This window comes from Misgurnus anguillicaudatus, chromosome 21 (genome assembly GCF_027580225.2).
Source record: "Misgurnus anguillicaudatus chromosome 21, ASM2758022v2, whole genome shotgun sequence".
Classification (NCBI taxonomy): Eukaryota; Metazoa; Chordata; class Actinopteri; order Cypriniformes; family Cobitidae; genus Misgurnus; species Misgurnus anguillicaudatus.
Genome location: NC_073357.2, coordinates 53,417,358 through 53,434,508, shown reverse-complemented (window position 1 = coordinate 53,434,508; position 17,151 = coordinate 53,417,358). Strand labels below are relative to the sequence as shown.

General features: G+C 38.1%; 1 protein-coding gene and 1 long non-coding RNA gene across 9 annotated transcripts in view; both read right to left on the bottom strand.

Moving 5' to 3' along the window:
• The window catches only part of pmfbp1 (polyamine modulated factor 1 binding protein 1), a 263,364-nt gene that overhangs the window by 154,031 nt on the left and 92,182 nt on the right, over window positions 1-17,151 (bottom strand). The gene's annotated exons all lie outside the window — the stretch shown is intronic.
• Window positions 7,071-10,516, bottom strand: LOC129416337 (uncharacterized). 2 transcript variants are annotated; one of them, XR_012360072.1, is made up of 4 exons: window positions 10,141-10,516; window positions 9,338-9,370; window positions 9,066-9,211; window positions 7,071-8,266 (listed from the first exon to the last, which is right to left on the bottom strand). It is a non-coding gene; the product is annotated as an uncharacterized lncRNA (long non-coding RNA). The 2 variants fall into 2 exon arrangements; XR_012360071.1 differs by having other exon boundaries at window positions 9,338-10,516.

Sequence of the window (17,151 nt, the reverse complement as noted above, 5' to 3'; positions counted from 1 at the left end):
TAAAAGTCTTGGTGAATAAATAATTATAATAATAATAAATAAATGCCGCTCTGAAAAGGAAAAAACTGTGGGGTCTAAATAATATGCTCAATTCAGTTACACTTTAAAAAGTGAAATCTGCTTTACATAAGAAACTTGAACTGATTGGTAACACCCTAAAATAATAAAATAAAATAAAATAAAATAATAATAAATAATAAAATAAAATTTAGATATTTCTGTAATGGTTAATCCAGCAGTATAAGCTCTTTAGTCATAGTAGTTTTACTAATGCTAAAATATCATTGTTGTAATCCATGAGTTTTTAAATTTACTGTTACAAGAAAGGCAGAATAAATACTAAAGCACTTTATCATTTCCTATTTAGATGCCCAAATACAATTTACTTGCAGTCCTTAACAGAAAAATATGTCTAAAGGGTTAAATATTGCGCTTATTTCTTACTTCTGAAAAAAGTTAATGTGGCGGTCTCAAAGGTATAAAAACGTGAATACAACTTGACATCCATCACTTCTGTTCAAAATGGTGAAACGTCAATAAGGAAGTTCGCATTAAGGCCTTTCACAAAGCTGGATGGTCTCAGAGTAGGGTGACCAGATGAGATTGGCTTAAATTCGGGACGAGGGGAACTCCTCCAATAATAGTTTAATTTATTTATTTTATTTAATAATAAAAGATAATGAGTTTCAAACTGAACTAATCATATTAATATTAGTACATATGCATATAAATAAATTGATATAATACGTATAGAGTTACTGAACCAATCATATTTTTATTAATATAAGTACATATGCATACATATGTTTTTTTGAACTGATAGCAATAAGTCCTGGGACGGATCAGCAACGGATCCGCTCCGAAGTCGGCAGCTCTGGTCTGGATCCGTTGCGGATCCGCCCTGGAGCTTATTGCGATCAGATCGACCTCAACCAATCTGACTCCTTCACGCGACTGACTGTCACTGCCTGCACTTTCAACTGTCCTCGCGGCTGCTGCAACTTTCGCTCTCTTAATCTACTCTTTAAGACAAAAAGAGGACAAAAAAAGTCCTATTGTCTTTGTGCATATAGATGAATTTGATAAATGAATAGAAACAATACAACTTTAAATTTACACTTGAGCTATAGCCTACCGACATTGCGGAGGTTCGACGTCAGCATATTTAACTGAGGTTTTAACTGCTGCCAGCACTCCTGTGCCTTATCAGTGCATATCTTAATGTGCGCCTACAGTATATATATAAAAACAAACAAGATGCTGCAGCCAATGAGCAGCCGGCTGGGGCTGGCTGCAGGATGAATCAACCTCCTCGCTCAAGTTTTATCAGAGAACTACTCAATATTTTGCTTCTGTATAATTTTCGGGACAATTAGAGCAGGATTCAGGATTCGGGACAGCAGCTTAGATTTCAGGACTGTCCCGAATTTTTCGGGACGTCTGGTCACCCTATCTCAGAGACAAATAGACAGGTGGTCTAATAAATATGTTAACCACTGTATACTTTCAGAACAAAATTGGAAAAATAGGTACCCCAGCTGTCACTGGGTCAGTAGGTACAGAAATGCATACATTTGGTTCCAGTATGTACCTTTGAGGTACTAATATGTATCTTTGAGGTACTAATAAGCTCTCTTTGGTACCAAATGTACCTCTGAGGTACAGTACTAATATGAACTCTTTAGGTACAAAGCTGTAAAATTTTTTTGACCCTTTATCTGACAGTGCATACTGTATAATCTTTATCAAAATATAATACATACACATTCAAGCACATACACAGTCTATACATTTATCTCTAATCTCTAGGAAAGACATCACTGTGATTTACAGACGCAAGAAACACTAAAAAACATCCCCTTCAACAATAAATGATTTAAATTCAAGCCAACACATGCAGGCTGGAGTAACAGGGGAGTATTTTAAGTTTCAGCTCAGCAAATCTTTCACAGTGACCTTGGAGAAAGTCAGTCCATCTGAGGGAAAAGAAACGATATTAGTAATAATAGAGAAATTAATAAGATGGCGGGCAGCCTGAGGGCTGGGCAGAGGAGCGATAGAGCCAGTGGAGTGGTGTGCGGAGGGGGGCTTTCTAAAAAGGAGAATTGTGTAGAGGAGGGGTTGGAGGACTGGTTGCAAGCGCATGATTTCCTCGGCAGCCTGCGCCGCCACACGTCAAGGAGGAGCGAATCAAAGCGAGCGCTTTTGATGAATATAAAACAGAGGGTCCTGCTGAGAAGCACTCTCCCTCTAATCACACAGCAGCGGCCGCAATCCCCCCAACCCTGCACCAAATTAAAGAAGAAGGGGTGCGTGTAGAGGACGGGGAAAGCTGACAATTGTAACAAAGGCTGCTACAGAATAGCAATAAACATCCTGCTCCTCTAGAAAACTGAAGCTTAATGTCGAGTGGGATGTCCAATGGAGACTCAGTGGGGGCACCGGAGCCGTGAACAATTTTCCCCCCAAAAGCAGATGAAAGACACCCCCCTTCCCACCTCATTCAAGCAATGCATAGGGTGCAACACAAAGCCAAAAACATCTGAATGCATTTTGTGAAATAAACATAAACAAGAACAATTCACAAAGCATTTGAGGGGTGTTTGGAGTCCATCAAGGAATTATCTCTACATTTAATGTGCCCCTGCACTCCAAAAATCAGGGTCAAAGGCACAAGAGCTCTTTACAGGCGAGTGCACGTGTTTGCATCTCTAGACAAGCACGCCTGTAAGCCTGTCTCTACCTCTTTACCTCGACCTTTGGCTAGTTTGCTGAAAGGGTGATTGTGCGGGTGTCCCCCAACAAGTCTGGGAGCACTTCACTTCAATCTTGACTTCGTGCCTCACTGTTGACCTCGGCTCTAGCATTAACGCTCTCCAAGCCGAGCTGCACTTCTGAAACCGCTGCATCAGCCTTGGGTACGCCAGGATCCAGCCCTCCCCGGGTGCTGCCCTCCTGCAGCTCCCTGGGCAGCGCTTGTCTCAGAATTAGGAGACCCTTCCCACCCAGGCCCTGAAAGTGACACATGCGTGGTTGTCACCAGCGTGTCAGCTCCTGCGCACTGAAGTATGAGGCAATTTCCTGAGAGCAGCGAGTAGCCGAGAAGGCAGGAGGGAGGAGGGGCGGCCACAGCCCCGCTCCACTGTTCTCTTTGATACTGTCAGGGAAGAGTAATGGCTTTCTGTTGCCGCTGCAACTAGCAAACTAATGTTGTGTGACTTTGGCTCTCCTTTTCAATGCATTTCCACTACAGTGAGGAAAAGACTGATGGGTAGAAAAGAGAAGAGCAAAAGAGAGAAACAGAAGACAAGGCTAAGGATCCTGACTATCTCTGGGGCGGCTCGGAAATGCCCTAAGAGTGGGCACTAAGAGCAGTCGGTCTCACATGGCTAACCTGCTCTTTCTGTTTAACTTGACCCTCAGTGCCAAAGAAATGTACTATACAAACCTTTACGAACTAGCAATGTGTCAATTTTTAAGGGAATATGTTACAAAAATAAAATAAAAAGGTCTTGGGTGCCCTTGAAATAAAAGCATATACGGGTGATTCTCACGAAACCATTGAAACACCACGGCACTAAAGATTTTAGCTTTAAAATGTGTAATATAGTAACATTAAAAAGCATCAGAATTAACACAATACTGTGTTCTACCTTGCACAATGTGTGATTTCAACATAAGAATATATAATTGGAAATTTTATCTCATTTTCTGCTGAAATTCTCATTACAGCAATGTGTCCGGCTGTGTTTGAACATGCGTTACGTTGTAAATTAATCAAATTAACACAAAAATATTAAGAAAAAAATAAACGGATGTTTTGCTAGACACTTTAGATGACAGAAAAAATATTTACTGAATATTCATGTATAATAATAATGAAGAAAAATTAGTCCATGCCTGATGTTCTCATCCTCCGCAACACTTTTTGAGAACAGTTTAAGCACACATACAGAATTGTAATAAAGTTTGATTTTGAGTGACCAAGCACATGGACCAGTTACTTCAAGATGGCTACAAGGTAAGATAATTTTTTTACAGTTAATTTGAAATATTGTCTTGTCAGAATGCTTACACAAAATTTTGATTATCATTACCGCAACAGATGCTTATTGGCTCTTGGTTGGTGTGTGTGTGTGTGTGTGTGTGTGTGTGCGCGCTATTCCAGTTGCCTATATAAAGACTTTGATTGTACTTCCTGCACTGAATAGCCCATAAAAGAAATAAAGCAAGATTGTTACATAAAAAAAAACTTGCTGAAACTTGAAAGAACCCAGGTGATGTGCATTTGGTACATACGTCCAAGTGCTTTTGTGACACTTTGCCTATGTTTAGCATGAGGAATTCAGCTCTTAAGTTAGTAGTTTTAATAAGTCAGAATGCATTAAGTAGCTTTAAACCCCCCTTCAACATGTGACCCAGATGACATTTTACTACTGCCAGGCTTTTAAACAGCCAAATCAATCACCGACATAGTATCAAAATCCTTGACATTTGACTTGAGATGTGATTGCACCCCCAGGTTTATCCGCATCTCCAAACATCACCCAATAACGCCTGAGTCTCACTTTACAAACTACATTTAAAATTACATGCGGATTAACATTATTTCACTATTCCAAATAAAATAATCAGCTAAGAAAAAACTTTATTTTAGAAGAAAAAAATTAAAAGGTTTGTCTGTTTGCCTGCCTTTGCTGACCATTTGATCTCTTCTTATTTCTCTGTCATGGATTTAATTTCCAATCTAATCCTATTCAGAAAGTATGAGATAATTACACAAAATTAGAGCTTGATTAAAATTGCACCATGTTACAATTCATTAGAGTTAACTGACTCCCAGTTTCTCTGGGCTTCCTGCCAGACGCTTGTAGATCCGCCTAGAGACAGTTGCTTTCAGAGAGGGGACAGTGGCTCATCAAAACATGGGAGAGCATGCACCATCATAACTGCTCCACACATACTCTCACAGCTCGTCCAATCAGTCAGTGGGGATGTGGCTTTTTATATCTGTGCGGGTGCGACCGAGACTGATGAACTGCTCTGGTCTCCGTGCTGTAATGAATCGTTCGGAGAGCTAAAGCTCCCATATGGACCGATCCAATATTGTCTTGTATTATATATGATCAGTTGACATGAGAGCAAACAAGAGCTTGGGTTCACATGCTCTGTCGAAATGATGCTCTTTACTTTAACAATACTGCTGATCAACTGTAGATTATCTGATATCATGTACGATAATTAAAAAAATACAATCTGAAGCACATGTAAATAATGGTAAATTTTAGTGGTCAACCATTATGTTTTTTTACGCCTTATGCTGAAAACAATATTAAGAAAGCAATGTGGCTGATATGTGACCAATATAACACAATTGTCATTACAAGTAAATGAAAGACATGGGTATAACTAATTAAACATTTATTGTGCAGAATATTTATGAATATACCACAAAGACTTTAAAGTATGTGACACCTCATGGTACTTTTTGATTTAGACTTTGTTGCACAACTTTGTTGTTTTGTGTAAAAAGTGAATAGTGATTGGTGGTCATTTTACAGTTTGGCTTTACATCCAAATGTTTTTGTATAAGGCACAAGGAACAGATTTATTGGTTATTGGTTCATCAAAAATATGTACTATTAAACATACCAAGCGGTAGCTGAATTCTTCATTCTGATTTACAAACGTGCTAAGGGGGTGCATTATTTTTTTTGGTAAACTTCACATATGAAGTAGTTCTAGGTCTGTCAACCATATTACAGTTCCATGTCACTGCACCAAGTTTAATTGAAACAACACATTTATTTAAGTTCATGCATAAATATGTGTGGACATGTGACAGAAGAAAAAACAGAAAATGAATAAAATAATTAAAAAGAAAAGAAAATGAATACAGTCAATAAACCCTAACTGCCAGCTTGTTCAGTTTTGCTTTTGTTTTATTCCCAGTAATATAAAGAAGAAATGAAAACATAAATACTCAAGAAAAAAATCTAAATAAATATTGATAGGCTCAGCTTTAGCATTAGCACCTCGGGTATGCGTTATTTTGCAATATTTCAACGGCTTATTATGAATTGAGAAGCTCAGACGCAAAAGCGCTAAATGCCATCTCCGTCCTAAATAAGATGATATTAAAGGACAAGTTCGGTATTTTACACTTAAAGCCCTGTTTTCAGATTGTTTATGATGAAATAGAACGGTTTTGACAGAAATTTGGACATATCATGCTGGCCCGAGAATTTTCAGGTGTTTCTTCTACAGTATCACCTCCCACCTCCACAACGGGTCCATAGGTGCACAGGAACAATCCCTCCCAAAATGCATTAAACGTTTAATTACAAAGACGTGAAATTCACAGAGTGGTCGGGGGTGTTCACTGGTGTGCTCGCACAGGAATCGCTGCAAAATACGCATTCCAACAGGTTTTATTGTAGTTTTGTTCAACTCCATTGACTTGTATTAGAAGTGCTGTGAGGTACGGTATTACTCCGCGCCGGGACTTTTTTGTATTCTTGCAATTTGCAAAGGTGGATTATCGCCACCAACTGGGCTGGAGTGTCTATTATTATTTAAGCTCTCAAAGGAAGGATGTACGGGTGTGAGGAGTTTGGAAAAATAGGTCCACAAGTTTACAACGCACGATAAAACACCCGTTGGAACGCATCTTTTGCAGCGATTTTTGTGTGAGCATATCAGTGAACACCCCTGACCACTCGGTGAGTTTCACGTCTTTGTAAACGAAAGTTTCATGCATTTTAGGAAGGATTGTTTCAGTGCACCTATACAGACATTATAGAGGTGGGAGGTGAAACAGCAAACACCCGAAAATTCTCAGGGCAGCCGCATATGTCGAAATTTCAGTCAAAATCGTTCTATTTCATCATAAACGATCTGAAAACAACACTGAAAAAAAAATCCTTTCAATTTACGTAATTTTAATGTGTACATCGGTCCCACATAATCCGATTGTGTAAAACAAACATAATTTTCCCATTTAATTTTTATGTGTCAGACCAAAACATGTTAATTGATTTAAGTAGTCTAATATAAATATGTTGACTCAAAGTGCTTTTTCCTCTTTAGTATAACACATTTATTTTGTAATGTTTAAGTAATTTTATTATGTAAGGGGACTAGATTTTCATCTGTAATTCCAACATGCTTTTTAATGCTTATATTATGGGATTATGTAACTCTAAAGCAATTTCATTATGTCTCTGGCACCAGAATAATCACCCATAATTATCCAAATGTTATTTATTTCTTTTTTAAATACAAAATACATTTGCATTGGCATAAAAAGCAAAGAGTTTTGAACAAATGTTTAGTGATATTTAGGCAAACCACTGCTTTCAGATCATCAATTCATTTAAATCATTACACATTGATTCATTAACAGTCAATAACTATTACAACAATCAGCACATGCAGTACATACAAAGGGGCAATTTCCCAGACAGGTTGTAGATTAATCCATGACTAGGCCCTAGTTATATTAGAATATTTTTTTCAAAAAAAGTTTACAAACAAACCTACCTTACAAAAACAACACTGGAGTACATCTTTACACAAAACAATGGCACTGATATATGTCAAGATATGTCAGTGCAATATGTTTTCAAATTAAGGCATTGCAAAAGTCTGGGACTAGGAAAAGCCCCATCTGTAAAACTGACCCAAATGTTTAAAATAGTTACTATCACAGTAGATTTAGAAGTGCTAAAACACAAACACTGCATTCCAAAGAGAAATGCAAAACAGTAAGTACTATTATTTTTTAAATGGATTTACAAACTGGAAAATATCCCTCCTTCAGAAAGTCAGAGCTACAGCATTTGTATAAACTGATAATCAAAGATTCAACAAAAACAAAATACAACAACCATTTCCAAAATCAACCCCGAGCAGCAAACTGTTAATGTTTTAATAAGAGAAAACACTTAAAACAGATAAATAAAAAGAACATAAATGAGCTGCACAGTCTTTCTGATCCTTTCACTGAAAGAAACTGCTCGTTAAAGTTACGCTCAATGCAGTTCCATTAAAATCTTTTGGATTTCCTCAAAAATAAAGCGGAGATCAGGACAGCTCAGGTTTAAGGCATACATCAGCTCAAACAACATGGCACGATTTTGCAACACCTTCATGCCTTCCAGGACTATACAAAGATCCTCTTCTTCAAGAAGCATGTTGTTTGAGAGCACAAATCCCAACATTGGTGTCTTCAAATGACCTCACTGATGCTGACTTCATCCATGCCCTGTACAAAACAGACAAATGTAGTTAAAGAAACAGAAAAAAATTACTGTTACAATAAAAGTGTCATTGGAAATTAGTACAATGCAAACAAATATAAATGTAAGTATACAGACCCATGTGCATTGCCACAGCATGTTACAATTGGTTACAAATATATGGGTTACAAAGCAAGGCAGCTGCACTGTCCACTGCTCCAGGTGTGTGTGTGTGTGTGTGTGTGTGTGTGTGTGTGTGTGTGTGTGTGTGTGTGTGTGTGTGTGTGTGTGTGTGTGTGTGTGTGTGTGTGTGTGTGTGTGTGTGTGTGTACTACACTGGAATGAGTTAAATAAAAAGGCCACATTTCGAGTGTGTGCTAGCATACCTGACAATCACATCAAAAGTTAATTCTCTCATTTTCTCACTCTCATGTTGTTACAGACCTGTATAGATGTCTTTGTTCTGATGAACACGAAGGAAGACATTTATTTTGAGGAATGTTTGCAACCAAACTGTTCATGAGCCCCATTCACTTCAATAGTATTATTTTTCCCCACTTTGGAAGTGAATGGGGCTTATGATTGGTTTGGGTACAAACATTCCTCAAAATATCTTCCTTAGTGTTCATCAGAACAAAGACATTTATAAAGGTTTGTAAAAACATGATAGGGAGTAAGTGATGAGAATTTTTATTTTTGGGTGAACTACCCCTTTAAATCTTCCCAGGTGTTTTAATGCCAAAAGATGTAACTAAAACATACTACATTTTCTGTACTTCCAACAAGGTTTACACATTTTTATGTCTATGAATCTATATTACTTACTTCTGTCATTTGATCATTAATTGTTTGAAGTCTTTTTGCTAGCTGTCCTCCTTTCTGATAGAAGAGTTTCGTCAGGTTTCTGGATTGGAGGTCCAGGTGACACAGGAACATTAGACAGTAGTGATTCTTTTAAATTCAGCATTTATCTGAAAACAGATTAACCAACCATTGTATATTTGAGTACTGCGAGTCAAAGAATAATACATGTATATTAGTTACAAAAATAAGATTTAGCTCCTAACAGCAGTAAAACAGTGATAGGAATTACTTACCAATGCTTTTGAGTGTGTGCAAGGATGATGGACCTATAAGAGGAAATATTCAGAGGTGAAATCAACACATAACCTCAAATGATGAAGGTCACACATACACAGAACAATAATGAAATAAGTATTATATCTGTCATAGGACGCAATTTTGGACAAAATTAGATCTTAAAACAACAAGGTTCTCTTCTGAAAACGTCAGCTTTAAGGTGTGGCACTTCAAAGCGATTTTTTTTTCAGTTAATATACCAGACGACACGCGAGACATTTAAAAAAGCTTTTTCTAATAGAATCAAGTGTTGCTCGTGGCGTAGCGAAGTCACGAATAACTGACGCGGGTCTGATAATCTGATTAAACAGACAGTTTGTTTCATACACAATGTCATTATTAATTTAGTCAATTGATATCATCTGGTAAATTACTTACATGGATAACGTTACTCTGGACAGAATAACTTTTGGTTAGCGTTTTATTTGTCCTGATACGTTTCCATAGAACAGCTGAGTAAAAAGTGCCTCAAAAAGTCAACTCAAAGCTGACAGTTTTCATCTTGGATAAAACTACCAAACGTGAAATAACGTTATACAGCTGACATTTTTAAAACACAGTTTTTTTTATGAGCCTTACACTTAACGTTACTGACTGACTGACTGACTGACTGACTGTAACATTAACTTACTCCACCAACCTCCTCCAAACTAATATTTACTACAAGTCATTGCAATGGCAACATATTGTAAAAAAAAACTGTCTATCTAGTGAAGATGTATCACGTATAAAGTGAACATAAATAAATAATAGAACTTACTTTAATAACGTGGTGTCCGTCTGAGAGAGTTCTTCTGACTGACTGACTGCTGCTGAGTCTTCATTTTGGCGCCCAAAACAAACGATGTTTATTCTTCTTTTATGGCAGTTGACGTCCTTCTCATTGAGCTATACTGCCCCTGCTGCTCAGGAGGTGCCATTTTGTGTGCAAACTCAATTTTATTGCTTTAAGTATTCAATTCAATCAATTTTAATCAATGTGAGAATAATGTGTTCATTTTACATTCAAACAAAACATTTTCATCCTAATCCATTAAATTATGTTTACACAAGGAATATAAATATTTTGTGTTGCATATACATGTTTATTTTATTTAAATTCAAAGACCCACCAAGTCCATTTTTTTCAGTGAAGGCTTTAAGTGTAAAATACCGAACTTGCCCTTTAATCGAATTGTCTCGGCACGTACTATGCGTTGATCAAATACTTTCGCCTTAAATCTGCTTAATTTTGGCCATTCCAATAAGAGTCTGACAAAAATGCACATTTACAAGAAAACATGTCAGACGCTCTAACACTATACACTAAAATCAATATTAGATATAGGAAATTTTTTGCCTTTAAATAATAGGTAAACAATAATTAAAATGTTAAATAAAACATTTTAGACACAGTTTTGATACCGTATGGTGTAGGATGCATATTAAAAATGTTAAATCAGAAGTTGCGCACTTTGATGTATCGCATCAGAGACGAGTTATTGAAATGGCAAATTTCAAATAAAAATCCCTTTATTCGCAAAAATTTAAAGTTTTTATGCTCATTTGAGGTGTTTTTTTACTTAAATGCGTATAATGGGAGATGGAAACGCATTTGCCTAATAAATTCTGACGTAGCAAACATTAAATCCATGTGACTGATCGTCTAGCTGTTTCCACTAATGTTGTCTTTACCATATATGGGGCTCTACATCATCGTTATGCCCTTGCTGTTAGAGCCTGCATTAAAAATTCTATATTTCTTCTTCTGTGCACAGCATTCAGTTTGGCAATTACAAGCTGCACTGCTAGTAAATTTATAACTTAATCGTAACTAAATGCAGTCCTGTCTCCATTTTCTAAGTGTGCCTTGTTTTATTTACCGTTGGTTACTAAGTTACCAATACCACCGTCATTTACTCGAACAACTTGATGGAAATGCACTTAATTCGAATTCTTTTTTTTTTTTAATTTTGAAAAGATTTGCTTCACGTTTGGGTTTAAACCCAGCTAATGACACATTTATGCACATTAATAAACAAAGAAATGCTTTTGGGGACACTCATAACATTCTGCAGGATGCTGTTGTTGTCTGTCCTCTCAGCCAGCTCCATCCTGAGCTCAGCTATATTCTCCTTTGAGGTCTTTTGTATTTCCGACAGCTTCTTTGGCTATTTGTCCGACACAGAGACAATGGTCAAACAGGGAGCAATTTAAAGAGAAACCTTTCAGTATTCATGTCTCCACAGATCCGTTTAGATACTGAATAGTTTGCAAGCGCTACGGAAAGCCTGCTGTAGTTGTTACAAGTGTTTTGCCCATAAAAGACTTCTTCAATCAAACTCTGACATGCCAATCCTTCATCTGATCACTCGGGCTGAAAGTGAATACTGGGCTGATTGAATGGTTTGGTCTATGGCTTCATTCTAACAGTTATTTTGTGATTTTGAGCCCCTTAAAAACTCAACGAGATGCTAGATTAGTTGCCAACTCCCACTGTGAGAAATAACTGTATGTGAAAGTAATTTCAAAAGCTAAGGGAAGCTGAAATGCCTTGTGTACAGCAACATGTGTCAGGATGTGTGCACACCGATGTTCAAGTATGTGTAAAAAAGCCTTTTGTGTAAAGCTGTTTTCACACTTGGTATGACTGCTTTGTCTGAACCCAATTTCACATGCTGGCCACTTTTTATAATACATTATTGGCTCTGGACTGTGATATATTTGTGTTGCTTTCATAATAACAGCAAACTGCATATAAATGTACCCCTAACCACCGCTTTCCAACAGACTTTAATTCAAGAACTTTAACTCAAAAAAGAGCTTTCAAACAAACCAAACAGATGTCAAACAGACAAGGTTCAATTACGCTTTTGGAAGGCCATTTCCAGCAGAGTTTAGCTCCAAATTCAAACACAACAGAACCAACTAATCAAGGTCGTTTGGATTACTTGTCACTTTATAAGCGTGAGTGAGTTAACGATTGATGTAATTTAGGAAAATCTAACATTCAGTAAATAAAGAACTACATAAGACATTTAAAGGAACACACCCAGATTTGGGGAATTTAGCTTATTCACCGTATCCCCCAGAGTTAGATAAGTCCATACATACCTTTCTCATCTCCGTGCGTGCTGTAACTCTGGCTGACGCAGCCCCCGCTAGCTTAGCTTAGCACAAAGACTGGAAGTGAATGGCTTCAGCTAGCATACTGCTACCAATAAGTGACAAAATAATTTTGGTTTGATTTGCTCACAGCACCCGAGAAGCCCCTGGTGAGGAGCAGAGAGTTCGGTCAGAGTTGTGAAAATCAGTCCGCCCAAGTAGCATTGCTTCGCCTTCTGAGAATATAGTTCCCAGTATGTATACTGTTAAAAGATAGCTGTGTCTCATATTACCTTGTTATTTGTACACGGTGTGATTATACAAATCACAACACATAAATAGGGAAATGTTCACGTTATTTTGTCACTTATTGGGAGCAGTATGCTAGCTGAAGCCATTCACTTCCAGTCTTTGTGCTAAGCTAAGCTAAGCTAGCGGGGGCTGCGTCAGCCAGAGTTACAGCACGCACGGAGATGAGAAAGGTATGTATGGACTTATCTAACTCTGGGGGATACTGTGAATAAGCTAAATTCCCAAAATCTGGGCGTGTTCCTTTAAGATTTATTCGAAATGCCAGTCGTGCGTATAAAGCCCTGAGTATAATCAGTTTTTACGCATGTGCGAGCGTATGCACATAGTCGGACGCACAGCCTTGCAAAACATAGTTAATTTCACTCATACATGTGCGCGGACATTCGACACATGCCCATTTGGAAAAATTGTAATACCTCTCGTGGCCTACATACTCCTGTACGCACATATACGCGAGGTTTCCAAAATCCGTCTGTGCATGTACAGTATGCACCCACTCTCCTGATGGCAACGTGGATCCTCGCAAAGCATAAAAAATGGACAATACTTAAGCTTTAAAAGTCCCAAATAAATCAAAACTGATGATTCTTATTTTTTTATGTAATATTGCAGTGTTTATTATACAATTTATCAAATTAAAGTAATATTAAAATAAAATCAATGTGCCCTCATACACATTAATCAAAGTCTGAAAATGTACATCTCCTCTTTTGTGACGATCATTCTCAGATGACGTCAGATCAGCATCTGTTAACTCCTCCCCCTCCAACTGTCAGTGTGCTGCCAGTTTTATTTCTGAATAAAACACCTACTTTTCAATATATAATCAAAGCACGATGTAAAACATAAGCCGCGCCCACTATTTTCCTCTCGCGTTATGCGGTTTTACTCTAAAAAACGCCACAGCACAGAAGTCGATTGCGACTTCCGGTCAAGGGGTAACCTTCCGATCTCTCTGATGAAGCCAATATGGAAGTGATTTAATCTGCAATTCATCGACTGGCCCTAGAGGCAGGCTCCAAAAGGGAGTCAATTCCCACAGACCCCAATGTTAAAATGCCCAACTTTACAGTGGAAAATAATATGTTTACAGCCTGGTACAAAAATAGTTTATGGTCTATATAGCTAATTTTGTCCATCATGAGAACTGTGAGGGGGGTGAATTTTTTTGTAACCCATCCGTTTAAATTATATTAAGCCTTAAAGTTCTCCATAATTAAGGGCGTGGCCGCTTGAGTGATGGTTAAACAGCCACTGCTGTCGCGCTAGGGGGGCGTGGTTTCAGCAACCAGCCACCTCAACTTCACCCACGTCCCGCCTCTTTACCCATTTTCAAATATCCGCAAGTGATGCGTGGTGACGCGCGAGCAAGATGGCGACGGCAGGCACCGCCTACTTTAAGCTTCAAAAACGATCTTCAGAAACCTGTGGGTGACGTCATGGACACTACGTCCATCTTTTTTACAATCTAAAGCTGTGTCCCAATTTAATTACTACGACCTTCTAAGGACGTATTTTAAAACTGATTGCGTCATAACAGCACAACTTAAGGCTAGTAAGTCCGTCCCAATTGAAAGGATGCTTAAAATGAAGCCTCAAAATGCGTCCTTATTTCTCCACAATAGACGAATGTATCCTTAACAGCCGAGGCAATCTTAAGATTCATTGCACACCTGTAACGGCTGAATATAACAGCTGGATATTCTAAAATAAACAATTAAAACCTTTATTAAATAAAAGTTGGAATTTACCAGAAAAAAAATTTCTTGTCACTGTTTTAGTATTATTAATTATGTTTTTTGTGTTAATTAGGGATGTGCATCAATGCATCGTGTTCCCATTATAAAGACCTGTCTAAAATCGATTCTGAATCGTAAGGCTCCGATTCAGTGTTTCATGCACAGCTTGTGCGTGTACTACGGCTCCGTGTTCAGTAGGAAGTCCTTATCAATCTAAAATCACTTCGAGTTTGAGTTTAACGTGCATTTGAAAAAGTAACACTCGTCAAACACAATCATTCAAAATATTCTCTATTATCATTAAAATACCTAAAACAATCTGAAGAACAGCGATATAAATATGCCTCTAGATATTTCCCGGAATAGTGTTTGCAATGATAATTCTTCTGTGGCACAAATGGAGTTTCTGCGCGAAAGCGCCCTCTAGCTTTTGAATGTGGCGTAATTTCACCGTAATTCATTCAAATTCATTCATTGAGAAAATGCGCATTTGCTCGATTAATTGTCACAACCCTAGTATTAATAATATTCTATTTATCTTGCGTATATTTCTAAGGTTGATTAATTTGATATACTGTTGAATAGTTTAATCTACATCAACGTGTCATATTTTCTAAAATAAATAATAATTTTACTGATTCCATATTTATTTTAATATGTCAGAAACGTCTCCGCTGTGTCCTGCCTTCTGATGCTGCCACCTTGAAAGAACGAGTGCTCACCTTTAAGGTCGCATGCTCAGAAGGTCGCAGCCCTTGAATTGGGACACAGCTTATCCTTCCGGTTCATGGGGACCGTAAAGTTGTATAACTCTGCAAGATCAGGAGCTCCAAGAATCTACCAAACTACTGTACTACTCGGTCAAATAGCTCTACAAAATCTACAGTTTATCTAATACCTGCTCTTGAAGCTCTTTGACTCTGGTCTCCAGCTAAAGAAGATGTTGAAGTTGATGTAGCTTGAATTTCTTCTTTAAAGAAATCTCAAGGTGTAGCTCAGTGATGACATCCTGTAACTCGAGGATCAGAGCTTCTTGCTCCTCCGCCTAAACAAAACATGGCCGCTGCCATATCAGCCCAAAGTTGAAGACTGTCAGCTCATCCAAGCTTGTTATTTGTGCTGGATTGCGTGGCTACTTGTTATAGTATTAAATATTAAAAACGTCAAAACAAACACAGTGAGGACCCACACTTTCAAAATGCAGACTTCTCCAAGACAGAACAGCCTAACAAGCATGTGCACAAGATGGGGGTGAGATGTAGGGACAAATCACCTAAAAATGTCCAAATAAATATCCAATGCTCTGGTCATGCCATTATTCTACTAAAGCAAATCAGGGTTTGTGTGTTGGCCATGACAGGTGTCATCCAACTACCCAATCTTGTCTGTCGTTGTATACTTTATTGTACATTACATGGCACTGAAAGGAAAGTGGAGTGGGAATGACATGTTAAAAATTGTTAAACAGGTTCTGCAGACTTTGTGCAAAAGGGGCAAATATATTATTTGCGATTTCCTTTTGCTGAACAGCAGATCTTTCTGATTTTCAAGAGGGATGTCAACACCCTCTCAAAGCACTAGAGATGAAGTGCTCACATATCAGTGTGAGAGATATGACCCACTCCTGGCACAAGTTACATATCAATCGTGTTGAATTGCTGGTCAGAAAAGAAGTACCATGGTGGTTCTTCTAAGTGAACATCTGGGACTTTATAAATCCCTTTTCTACAGCTAAATTGGCCTCTCCGGTTGAGGGTCACAACACAGAACACAGAGAGAAGTCAATCATGCTAGAAAAGGGTGAAGTTACAAGCTCCGAGGCAGCTACAATCTCACGGTGAACTACTTGAACTGGTTAGAAAATCCAAAAAGTAATTACCAGAACACAGAGTCAACCAGAAGAGGCTGAAAAAATAACTGGTCAGCAAAAATAACTGTAGGTAACACTCAGAAATGTGTTTTAAAACAAATCTGAAATCCGCCCTGAACTTTTTTCATCAAACATCTGATGTTGCTTGACCTCATGTGAGAGCAATAAAGAAATGGGCTGTTATGTAAACTGTCAAGTCATCAAAACTTTAATAATGTTTAGACTCAGAGGCGTCATGCCCATTCAAACTAAGGGGGCACGTGCCCCCTTGGTTTTTTTGAGCCAATGGATTTTGCATCCAACCTCAAAATCAAATAAGCGTCCATTAATCTATTATTATACTTTTGATCTATTTAATATGCACACTATTATAAATTCTGTGCTGCATCCTTGTCACTTTTCGGAGATTTTCGACGTTTTGATAGTGTTTTGATCATGTTACATTACTTTTATTCTGGCGGCAGCTGGTGCTGCAGTCAGTACAGTCGCAGACGTCATCAGCGTCTGGGCGCGCTCACGAGCGCTCTCCTGTTGCTGGCTTGCTGCTGCATTTTGCTATCTGAGGAATTAAAACGTGTTAGAAACGCTCACAACATTTCCAAACCCCAGTACGGTAATGTGCAGTTAACCTCCTCTGTGTAGAAAATGTATGGTTTTAAATGTGACCGTCTCAACGTTATATAGAGATTCATCTTCTTGGCACAACGCCAAAGTTCGCCAGAGTTCACGCGGGGTCGCGGGCGCGGAATCTCACATGCTCACATAT